A 13414-nucleotide genomic window follows, 5' to 3' on the forward strand; every position below is an offset into this window, starting at 1 on the left:
TCTTGGCAACGTGAGTGTTGTCATTGTAACATAACCTTATCACATAATTATTAACCTTATCTCTTTCTGAAAAAAAAAAAAAAAAAAACTTATCTTTTGCAGCCTTTTTTTTTTTCGTTTACCCCAATGCTTTTATCTTCTGCCAACTGAAATTTTTTACATTTCATTCATGTCCCACCTCGTTTTATTAGTTATTTTGTTGGACATAACATTAAATGACATTTCACTCTAACCAAACAACTAATGGTTCGAATAGAATTAACCATGCAAGTGCCACTGTGAAGTTTCAAGACAGATGAATGTGAACTAAAATAAATATCCACTTTCTATTCAAAAAGCCATGTTTACGCATGAAACATTATATATAATACGACAACAATATATATATATATATATATATACTCTCTTTTTTTTCAACCCCTATGTGTGTGAATCAATGAGACTACAAGCTAGAGATATGACATGTGTGACGAGGGATTCTCTTTTGTGTTGTCATACATCTTTTGTGTTCTCATATATCTCTTGGCAACGTGAGTGTTGTCATTGTAACATTAATTATTAACCTTATCTCTTTCTGAAAAAAAAAAACTTATCTCTTGCAGCCTTTTTTTTTTTTTTTGCTTACCCCAATGCTTTTATCTTCTGCCAACCGAAATTTTTTACATTTCATTCATGTCCCACCTTGTTTTATTAGTTATTTTGTTGGACATACATAACATTAAATGACATTTCACTCTAACCAAACAACTAATGGTTCGAAATTCGAATAGAATTAACCATGCAAGTGCCACTGTGAAGTTTCAAGACACATGAATGTGAACTAAAATAAATATCCACTTTCTATTCAAAAAGCCATGTTTACGCATGAAACATTATATTAAATTAAAATAATTATTTTATCATATGCTTAATTATTTCAACTCATTTAATTGTTCACTTGATTAAAAAATATGATTATAAGTATATACTTGTAATGTGTAAACATATAAGATATATGTATGTCTATGGAATTTATGTATGGTATTATATATGTATTTGTGTTATTATAAACCAAACCATTAAAAAATTGTGTAGAGTTTATTATTATTATATGCACTATTCTTTGTGTAAAATTTCTATGTATATGAACTAAAACTGAAAAATCGTGCTGATATCGATATCTAACACCATTAGAAGTGTATTTAAACTTTAATGTGTGACCATTACCCTCAAAATCCTAATATCAAATATCAGCCAGTTTACTGGTTCTTGAAAGGAAAAAATAAAAAGGTCCAGACAAACCTATGTGTAATTGTGTTTTAGTCTTACTCTTAATACAAAATTTCTCTCTTTCCTAAATAACAAGTTTCAAAGCACAAAAAGGACACCATGCATGATTGCCAGTATAAGTGGGATGCAGAACATTCAACGAATTATTTTTTGTTTCAGCCATGAACTCAAATTATTAGTTTAAATTATATATATATATATATATATATATATATATATATATATATATCAAAATTTAAAAGCAGATTCATAGATGAAGACAAAAGTCCCAATAGGACATATTTTTAACTGTAAATGTGTGAGTTGTCTATGCTTCTACTCGAGCATGATCAGCTTTTCGTTTGCTCAACTTGCTCTCCATATTTATTGTTTTGCGTGTATAGGCTCACAGTTTTTTTTTTTTTTTTTTTTTTTTTAATATAAGCTTATTGTTTCTCACGAATTAACAAGTAATAAAAGACAATTTAAAATAATGATTGCATAACCACAAGTTTCCCTATAAATAGACTTCATCCACAACAAGTTTTCATATCTCTCAAGTCTCAACAACATCACTGCGCTTCTCATCTCTCTCTCTCTCTCTCTCTCTCTCTCTCTCTCTCTCTCTCTTCCTATCTCTCCCTCTCTCTAAATTTGCCTATATCAAGTATCAACCACAAAAAGTTAATATCACGGCTAGAAGCATTTAAAAAAAATATTACCGCTACTCTCTCTCCCTCTCGCTTGATGTATATTTATATATATATATATATATATATATACATACATATTTATTATATTTATGTTTGTGTTAATTAGAGGAGACATGGTGGTGTATGTTTATAGATGCTGACAGAAGATAGAGAGCACAGATGATTTGAAATGCATGGAAGCTATAGCATCTCACTCATTCGTACTCTCTATCTTTCTGTCGTCGTCACTTTGATATACAACATTATCACCTAAAGTCCCTCTGGTATAACTAGGTGTTTTTTAATCTAAATTTTCTTTATTTTTTTTATCTACTGTGTTATATTGTTCGTGGGGTATTTTTATGGTAGTAGAGTTAATCTTTTGCTTTTAATACAGACGCATTGATTTTAAAATTTTGCCGATCTACATACATCTCTAGGGTTTTCATTTGTATATGTATATTTCTAGGGCTGACCTCTAATTTCAGCGTGGCATACAATTTACAGATTCTCATTTGATTACGAGTGTATCAATGATCAAGTTCATTTCGTATTTCAGATGCGTGATTTTCCTACTGAAAGCTAGTTTTGAAAATCCACTCTTTCCATTTAATGTTTTGAATACCTTTTTATTTTACTTTATCCTGACAGATTATTGCAATCCGTATATTTATTCAACTGTTAAGATATATCAGAAGAAATAATTCACCCATACAAATAACATGAGTTCTGTTATGAACTAGTATTTTTTTTTAGCTACTACAAAACAAAAGCTTTGTTTGGCTTAGTTTAAGTGTTGTATATGTAATTTTGAGATGTTCTTTTCAATATCATCTGTATCAGTGTGCATACATTGGAATGTTTGGAATCTATTTAGTGGCAAGTGTTTCGTCACGTTTTATCGAAAAAGGGTGTTTTGATGTCTGATGTCATAATTATTAAAAAGAAGAAGAAGAAATTTGAAGTCTCATTATGTACATTTTTTATTTATTAGAAGCAAAAATAACTTCCAGTTTATTGCAAACCCTAAACCTACATTATTAGCTATATATAACAAAAAAACAGAATATAAGCAAAATAACATATATATCTATGTATGGATTATATGTAATTTCTGCAGATTCAAAACCCTAGAATTGGAGAACGGTGGTGACCGAAAAGCCCTTTTGGAATGGTGGTGACCGGAAAAACCCTTTTGTAGGAACGATGTGATGAAATCAAGTGTGTCTTATTTGGTGAAAGCCAATATCATTCTTCAATAATCTTACCAGCTATTGTAACTTTGGACGATTACAGTTAATGTCGCCACAAACATTATACGACAAATTGGAAGAATGTATATGGGACTGAATGCAAATTAAGATGTTTTTTTAAGTCTTTATCTTTCTGTGAGAGTGTTTTTGAGGGATATAACTTTTTATGATGCCTTTTTATCAAGGGATATACTTGCAAACATGGATTTAAATGTCGCCGAAATTCTCCGATTTTCGCCGGCGGTGTCGTTTTCGTCGGGAAAACGGCCGACGAACTCATGAAAGTCGTTTTTCCATGTTATTTCGTTTGATTTTCTCTGAAAATGACATGCCGTTTGTCCATGTTATGTCGTTTTCGGCTTGAAACTATAAACTCATTCTGGAAAAAAAAATGGCGGAAGCAAAATGAGGAAGAAGAAGATGAGAGAGGGGAGAGGAGAGAGACGAAGTGAGAAGAGGGAGAGAGAGGAGAGAGAGAGAGAGATAGACCTGACCATTCTGGGGCTTGGACGATTAGTTTAGAAGTTCGCGACCACATTCTGGTATTTGTTTGATTACTCAGTGGTTTTCGTTAGCTTATGAATTCAATGCGTTCATTGTTATAAATGATCATCGATCTCTCGATTTGAACCTTTTTAGCAGATGTATATAGAGTTGACTAAGGCTCTTTGGTTCAAATTATCTACCATTGTAACATTTTTCATTGCTAAAATTTGAAACTTGTATTCTATTTTGTGTTGACCAAGAAAAATATGTGGTAATGAGTAAAAGTGAGGGAATTATTTTGGGAGTTTTTTCACAACATTTATCAATTTTTTCGTTATCTTTCTTTTTATATGACTTTTTATAATATATTTTTATCTTATCTAATAGTGTCGTTATTTTCATTTTTATTTTTTGAAAGCTAAAGTTCTTTGTTTGTTGGAAGAGAATTCAACACATCCTCTTTTCTTCCCGTACTAAAAGCTAAAACAAACAAAAGGTTGTTTTCTTATTTTATTTTCATCTCACTTTAATGCATATGAATAACCTCCTCAATGTTTTAAAGGCTATAGTTTATTCCCTGAAGTGTAGCTATCAGCATTTTCTTTCATATGTTGATGAGGGCTATCAGAAATTGATATTTAGACTTGTCTATTTTATTTTATTTTTAGTATGGAAGTTTCAAATTCAAATATATTTTACAAGCATGTGATGATGCATTAAAGGGAGAAAAGCAATTCATAAAAAAAAATTCCAACAGTACTTTCATCTTAGAACTTTTTTTTTCAGATGGTCAAATATTGGAAATTTGTCTCGCATAAAAAAAATTGGTATTGGAAATGGAAAACAGGTGTGTATAGAATCTCTACAACATCACAAAATTCCAACAAGAACAAGAGTAACAACCTTTTTAATTTTTCCAAGCAAAAACTATCCTTTTGTTTTCCGTCAATTTCTCCATCCATCGTCACAATCCACGAATTAATTAAAGTTCAAATTACCAAAATCAATAGAAAATAATCCACGAAAGTGGGTCCATATTTTGTATTATTATTTGTTTTATAGCTTTTTTGCGACCAATTGATTGTGTCACGAATCAAAGCACTTGAAGAGTTAATGCTCATCTGTGTATCTGTGTTTCATTGGTAAAAGATCATTCAATGCAAGAGCAGAGAAACTGGTATGCTTGTTAAGTTGTAATTATATACTTGTATATATATGTACATAAATATATATATTATTATTATATATATATATATATATAAAACAATTAATGTCCAAATATTAGTTTTCAAAGTGTGTCTGAGCGCAATTATAATAAAATCAACCCAAATCTTTCTTAGCAGAGACATATTAGCAATATAGTGAAGTGATGATCAAATGAGTTGTTTCTTTTGGCTATCTTCATCATAGTTATAACTGATAGTAATTATTGAAGAAGAATGTGTTTGAGCTTTAGAGGGTAGTAATAATAAAAAATATGTTTCTTTTCTGAATGAGACAAAAGCGTGGGGTTTCACACTTGTTTTATAGGGCTTCATGTATGTGTATGTATTCAAATTAAAATGTCTCAGTTTAAAGTATATAGTTTGTTAGAACTTAAAAGGCTGGCTATGTGTTGGTGAATTAGGTGAAGTTTTTTTCTTTTTCTTTCTCTAGAGAGGTTACATTACCATAGCTAGCTTCAAAGCAATATATACACTGATAAGGACTTACTGTTTAATTCTTGAATAAAAACTTAAGTTTAAAAGATGTACAGTGCAATGTTACGATAATTAGTTAGACTGTACCGTAAGAAGGGAATGTATGAATATATGGTATTAAAAAAAGATAGTGAAAGTAAAGACAAAAAAACATTGGCTATGCTATGCCATATATGTAATTGAAATTTTAAATTTCTTATTATTTTGTTTTGCTTTACTAGCTCTGTATTCAAAACTTGGTCAAAGATTGATCACTTGACATGTAACTTCACTTTCTAGTTTTTAGACTCCATTCTTTGCTTGCTTAATATGCATAGTCGGTTGCAACAACTACAGAAAATGGACATGCTTTACCTTAAAAATATGAACGGGTATCTCCTATTTGGCTGAGATTCATTTTTCCGAAATGGTTAGAGAAGAAAAATTAACAGCTTAAAATTTAGCCGAAACATTTTTTTAAATTAATTGAATCTCGATGACAGTGTTGTCACAGATGTTTTTGCGAATAAATAAGCCAAATATTCGTGTCATTTATTTTGATTATTTAACTATCTTTGACAACAATGCCGCTAGAACAATTTAATGAATATCTCTTCAGCAACATTGTCGTTGAATAATGTAAAATATGCGGCGATACCTAAACATGAAAGACAAAGAGATTTATAACTAATTAAGTGATGTAGACTTGGATTATAGGAAAGACGGAAAAACACTCTTGATCAAAAGATCGATTTTTCATTCATTTTAAAACTGCATTACAATGAGGTCTAAAAGCCTATTTATAATAAAACCTTAATCTCTCTCTACTACGATCCTGAATTCAAAAACTAAATAAAATAAAATATTCAATACTTTAATACGTATATGATACTAAATAAACCTATTTAATTATATATATATATATATATATAGAATGTAAGAATTCGAATACATATATATTATAACTAATATTATATATTATTTCTAAATTATATATAGAAAGGATATTAAAACTTACGTATGTAATACTATATATAGGATATAACTAATACTATGATATATTAGTGATATATATTATCACGTAGAGAATATGCTATATAACTATAGTATCTATTTCTATATAGAGAATACTAATACTTAACTACTACTAATAAAACTAATTCTGATTACAATATATTTAAAAAATAAAAGATTAAGATTTTCTATTAAAATCTCATATTTACTCTGCATCATTAAGTCTGTTTACACTTAAGGATTTTAATGTAGCATACGTTTTATATATATATTTTTTAGCCGTTATGTTGATATGACATTGATTCAAACCAACTCCTCCCACACAGTATATCATCAAGTATAGTGCAAAATCTTCTCCAATCACTACCAAACCAACTTTATTTTACTATTTTATTGATTTTAATAATATAGTAATGAAGGATAGTATTTTTAGTGTGAAATTTAGTGTTGTGATTGGAGTTGAAAAAAAAAAAATTGGCGCTAAAAGAAGATTTTGAAATTGAAAGAGATGGTATTCAGAATTTCAGATTTTTAACAAAATAATATTTATACTCTCTGATTTTTATTTTAACAAAATAGCGCTAAAGGTGTTTTTATTTTATTTTATATAAATGTGACATTTTGCTTAATGTTTTTCCTCTCTTTTGTTATGGGTGGCGAACAACACAACTTAGTCTCAACTTCTTGAGGAAAACGCCGGAAACTCACAAGCTCGAAGCTTCATAGCACAGACATTTAATTCTAGATTTAATCAAGGCAAGTCAATTTTTTTATGAGAAGTACTGAACCTATTAGCAGTGTTGTTGAACTGAACAAAAAGAAAATTATTTTTATTTTTAATTTATAATCACTTCATAATTCGCTTGGTATTTCAATCTTTTATTGGCTGTGTACATATTGACAGACAAAATTAGTACAACATATAGAATAGTTGACTTTTTTTATTGTTTACCGTTTCCTTTAACTTTTTCTTGGTTGTTTTTACCGTCTAATTTCATGTAACTATTAAATCATCTGAAAACTAAAAAAAAGAGGTTTTTATAGAATATTCAATAATTGAGGTATTCAGTGACTTATCATCTTTAAACGATATATGTGTGAAATTTTCCTTATTTTTTTTTAACTGTGGGTATCTGATTTTACCCAACTAATTAAGCCCGCTAGTCTAAATCCTTGGGATCAATAGTAAAATGGATTTCTTTTGTTTTACAATTTTAGACACAAATTATAGCACTCAATTGGATTGTTTGGTATTGCAGCATATATAAGTGTAGGGAATTCCCAGGGATTCGATCAGGCGGCGAATCTTGGCTTTTCTCGAGTAGAAACCGCCATCAATATCGGAAACTCGAGCCCGATCTGGATCAACTCCGAATTCAGACGGAATAAACCTCTATCAAATTACAAAAACAATGAAGACTAATCAAACAGAGTTCACTTCACCTAGGACCCAAAATCTGTCAATCATTCACAATTCGATTCACCTTTAACATAAGGGAAAATCCGTGGAACTGAAATTCTCATAATTAATCACGACTGAGATAGAAGAGAAAGAGAAAAGCGAAACTGACCTTGATCGAACCAGATTGGTTGATGACTTTGATCAGAAGCTTCTGAGAGAGAGCTTCCTTGCTCGGTACTGCGGAGATTACGACATCCACTTGCTTCACGGCCTCGACCAGACTCTGCTCGTCCTCCAGAGAACCCTGAGCGATACATAGTGAGCGAGAGAGCCAAAATGCAGAGATACAAATAATACATATATATATAGAGAGAGAGAGAGAAAGAGAGAGGTAGTGACCTTGAGGATGGTAAGTCCGGCGGCGGAGAGGGATCGGAGTGAATCGGCGGCGAGGGAGAAGGAAGATGACCTACCGAGAGCGAAGGTGGGATGAGATGATCGGAGGCTGAACTCGGCCAAATGCCTTCCCAGACGCCCCGTCGCTCCGACGATCAGAATTCTATTCTTCTGCTTCTGCTCCTCCATTTTCGGCTGTCAATGGTGGCTCTTATGCTCGCAAGTCGTGTGCCAAAACGACGTAAATACAAATAAAACGACATGCGAGTGAAAAATGACGATCTAAGTTTCCAATAAGTATCCTTTAAAATTGGATTTTTTTTTTTTGTGTCTCATTTCACATTTATTACAAAATTCGTCTCTTTTTTTTAATGTAAAATTTTATGCAAATATAAGTTATTTTTAAAATAAAAAATGGCATAAAAGTTTACCGATCTCAAAATAGGGACGCAATAAATATCATTTTCTCTAAAATATATACAAAATATGATGCATTAACAAATATAAAAAGGACATAAAAAATTATTATAGGTTAATTAATGCCATTTTTTCTTAAATGCGTTCCTTTTAAGATGGTAGACTTTTATGTCCTTTTACATTTTTTATTGGGATCCCTTTTTTATTCTTCTAGTAATACCCTATATTTTATAAGTATTAATTTGTAAACTAATTTTAAACCCTACAACTGAATAGAGTGAGGCAATTATGTCCAAATAAAAACATCTATCATAAGGGACCTTATAATTATCGTCATCTTTTCAATATTTTTAGTATAAAATTCCATTTATCTAACCTAATTATATACACTAGTGAGTCTCGCTTATAATTATCGTCATCTTTCTTACAATAACATATTTATCTAAGCTTATCATGTTTAAGAACTGAATTCAGGTGTGCTATTAAGTTTGGAATAAGTTAGCTGCGCTCGTGGTAAGAATGATTACAGAACCGGTCAAATTAAAGTTAAAAAACAGAAATACCGTATTCAAATCTAGTATCAAATGCCACTTAGAATTCCATTAAAAAGGTCTAATTAAAAAAAATAAGTTATCTACCCAAACATCAAAACTCGTCAAATTCAAAGACCCTACAGGCAAGCATTCTACTATAAAAAATAAAAACATTATCATGATTAGAAAATTCACCCAGGAAAAAAATAAATCGGTTCAAGCTTTTTATAACAAAACAAAATACAAGAAAATCAATGGAAATTATTATAATTATTATTATTACTCAAATACATATATAAGCTAATGAGCGCAATTAGAACCACCGGGTCCTCCGTAAAGAAATCTATAGCCCCAATAGTCAGACGATGTGAGCCTATCATTTTTCAATTTAAAACACTTAGACGTGCCCATAATAAGCTCTTGAACATTGGGGTCATTGTTTAGAGGCGCAAATTGTTTAAGGCCATCCAAAGCAAAATGCAAGTTTCTGAAATAAGCCGCGGTGTCATAGAACCCGTCCGGGAATCGCCCCTCGACACTTCGTCCGCTCCGTGGGCCAAATCAGGCACTATCTCCTTCGGCCAATATCCTATCATGACGTTTTGCTCCAGCGCCACGAACCACAAAATTAATAGTCGAAACGGAACGCAAATCAGTCCAAAAAATCCTTTCGGCCAATAAATAAAAACTCATTGAAGGTTACCTTAGACCCTGAATTGATTCCTATGTATTTTGGTACTTAACTTCTAGGAGAAGAAAAAAAAAATGCTGATTTAATTTGTGGTGTTAATTAATGGGAATTTATTGTAAGAGCTATTGTGGTGAATATGAGATAATGAAATGCATGATAATGGAACAACATGAAAAAAAAAGAAAAAAAAAATCTTAAATTTTGGTCTTTTTGTATGCTATATTCGTTATTGGGTTCTATAAACTAGAATAATAAAAGGAAAAATTGTACAAAATAGTCATTTGAAACTTATTGATTAGCAAAATAGTCAATATTTCAACTTTTCAGCAAAATAGCCAAATTTACGTTTAAAAAAAAATGGACAGTCAAGATTAAATTTTTTGAAGATTATTATAAGCAATATATCACTTTCAAAAAAATTAATCTTGGGTTCAAATTTTTTTTTGAAACCAACATACTGCACATTTTGGTTATTTCACTAAATTAAGACAAACTTTGGCTATTTTGTAAATTCATAACTTTAAATTGCCTATTTAGCTACATCATCAGGTAATTTTAGTAGTCTAACTACCTTTTTTGTTGTTAAAAATAGCTAAAATCTCGTATTTATTATATTAAAAAAAAAGTCTTGACATTCGAATTCTAACATACATAGCCACACTTAAAATGACCTTTTATTATTAGAATAAAAATCACTATAGTTGCATTTTAAAGAATCTTTTTTTTTAATAACATTTTCAAGAAACTTGTGAAGACATGCATGGTTCTTGTTCTTGAAGAATCCATGCATCGTACGTATAAAATTATTTTATGAAAAAATAGATATTTTGTTAGATGGCCTGAAAACTAATAATAACACTAATTACTTGGTAGATGTTATATTTAATTTCAAAAGTTTCTCCGCCGATTGTGGAGACAGGCTCAACTGCGGTTTTCGGAACTATTTTTTGGCTAACTTGGATGAAGCCCTTACACACGAAGTTGAAGCACCCAGTCCTTTTATTATTATCTGCCTAAATAAATTCATTTATTACAAATTGTAGATCATTAGGATTAATAAATAAAAAAAATATAAAGTATACTGAATTACCGTCCAATATATACAAACAATCTAGGTTTGCTATCACCGTTTAGTGTTGATGAAACCTAAAAAAAAACTGCATGTCATATAATCATATTTTAAAAGATGTAACATATTATTAATATATAATGATAAAAAAAATCGAATTAATTAAAACAAATGAGAAGATAGATATCTATATATTACGATTGTTCCAGCAATGAGAGAATTAACCACGTCCACAGGACCAGCCTCAACCGAAATATTCGAAGTACCTGATGTGATGTGGTATAAGGCTGAGATTATATATCGAAGTCGATCCAAGGGCTCCGAAATACTTCAATTTTACGTCTTTCTTTATTTTGATCATTACTTCCTGAAAAAAATTAATTAACGAGGACATTAAAAAGAAAATAAATATGAAATTATGTAGGTGGATATATAAGTGCCGATTGATTACATGGTCATTCGGACCGACACTATTAGGGTTTTGACCAATCTTGCGAAACAATTGTCTTGTTATGTTTCTTGCCCTAATTCTTTCCTCCTTTGTTGTTCGGTATATCGGAACTGTTCCTTCAGGGCAAATCTCGTTCCTCGAGAATCCAGCTTCCGATGATGGCGTGTTTGAACCGAGTGAATTTTTCGCACGATCAATATTTTGAGGAAAATTAGCACTTGGTTTTAGCTGCAGCAAAAAAAAAAAATAATAAAGAAGGGTTAACAAAATAATCGCGTTTAGTGATCTATTTTGTTCTAGTCACTATACTAAATAAAAGTACTATTGAATCCCTGCTGACTGTAAAGTAAATTGATCAATACCTGAATTTTGTGATTTTTGAGTAAAGGATGACTAAGTGAAGGCTGATTATAGACGTCCACGCAGCCGATTATTTTTCCTTCATTCCTCTTTATCATAGAGAAAAATAAAAGTGATCATCAATTTCCTTCATCAGTTTTAGAGAAAAATAAAAGTGATCGGTTAATGACGATAATATATTATTGACATTTACCATATAAGTACCGGTATCTGTTGAGATATCGGCTACCGCTGACACTATCAGTATTTCATAGTTATTCAAATACCGATCATAATTTACTGAAATAATATCTATTTATCCTTAGTGATTTTTTACTATATGAAGTATGGACAATGTCAATATCTGAATAGAAATATTGAAGACTATCAATAAATATTCTATGAAAGAAAGCCTTTGACATTTTTATAAATTAATAGTCAAATTACAATTGACTATCAATATATATCTAAAAATTAGAAGGTTTCACCTTTGTTCTCGACAAGGTGTGGAACAAAAATTAGAAGTTGGAAATGTGGTCTCTTCTCGCAAGCCGGTAAGGAGATCCTTTTAAAAGCTATTGTCCAGGCGATTCCTAGCCACGCCATGAGCTGCTTTAGACTGTCTAAGGGCTTAATCGGAAAAATGCACAAAATTATGAATGCCTTTTGGTGGGGTAGCACGTTGGAGAAGAAGAAAACCCACTGGGCTAAATGGGAGAGGCTGTGTGATCATAAGGCCAAAGGAGGTCTCGGCTTCCGTCACTTAGAAGATTTTAATCAAGCTTTTTTAGCTAAAAGAGCTTGGAACATCATTAGAGATCCGAGCAGCCTAGTGAATCAAGTTCTCAAGATGAGCTACTTTCCGAACTCTGACTTTCTTGAAGCTAATGATATGGCTGGTAGCTCTCAAATTTGGAAAGGAATCTTGTGGGGACGAGAACTAATTGCCAAGGGATCCCGATGGCGTATTGGTGACGGCGAACAAGTAGACGTACTACATGATAGGTGGATCCCGAGACCGCGGTTATTCAAGCTGATCGAGCCGCCAACTCTTCCATGTGAATTGAGTGTCGCTGAGCTGAAACATCACTCCGGGGCTTGGAATATCAATCTGATCACTGCTATGTGTTGTTACGTTGTTTTGTTGGCTTTATTTTTTAGTGCAAGTGGTATGGAAAGATGTCGGGTGTTATGTTTCATCTTTTGGATTGACATCTTTCCTCATGTGTGCAGACAGTATTTCAGGCAAGTTTCCAGTTTCGTCTGTTTGCTTCGCTGGCGACTTATTGCTGTGTTATTGCCTCGCTGCTGTCTTCATTACAAGATATCTGCCTCGCTGGAGCCTTCATTACAAGATATCCTCCGCCGCTATCTTCATTGCACGAATATTCACTTTGATGGAGTCTTTACTTTGTGATATTCGCATGAGGCCGGGTAAGGAAACCCGAGATATCTTCCAGGATTGTCCAGCTGCTATAAAAGCCGTATGCTCTCCCTTAGCAGCCTTGACACTTTTGATAAAACACTCAGAGCTCTTAGACGTGCAAGATCGGCGGACTGGGAGGCTGTGTGTTTTGGTTTTAAGTGGTGTATTCTCTCAAACACTATTCTACAGATTGAGTGTATGTGAGATTTGGGTTCTTGTGCTTTTCGTGATTGAAGGTTCACGTACTACTGAAGACTGAAGGTCATCCGAGCCAGGAGGTTGCTCGAAGGGTGGAATTGAGACGGAGCTCAAATTCAG

The 13414-nt window shown here is 31.8% G+C and overlaps 1 pseudogene across 1 annotated transcript; it reads right to left on the reverse strand.

The window, feature by feature from the left end:
* Window positions 1-7606: 7606 nt before the first annotated feature.
* LOC149387402 (putative pinoresinol-lariciresinol reductase 3 pseudogene) lies at window positions 7607-8433 on the reverse strand (annotated as a pseudogene). Its single transcript, XR_016300627.1, has 3 exons — window positions 8174-8433; window positions 7944-8078; window positions 7607-7765 (listed from the first exon to the last, which is right to left on the reverse strand). The product of XR_016300627.1 is annotated as a putative pinoresinol-lariciresinol reductase 3 pseudogene (transcript).
* Between the last annotated feature and the right edge of the window lie 4981 nt (window positions 8434-13414).

This window comes from Urtica dioica, chromosome 8, assembly GCF_054948205.1.
Source record: "Urtica dioica subsp. dioica isolate 48M chromosome 8, U.dioica_male_clone48M_v1_H2, whole genome shotgun sequence".
Classification (NCBI taxonomy): Eukaryota; Viridiplantae; Streptophyta; class Magnoliopsida; order Rosales; family Urticaceae; genus Urtica; species Urtica dioica.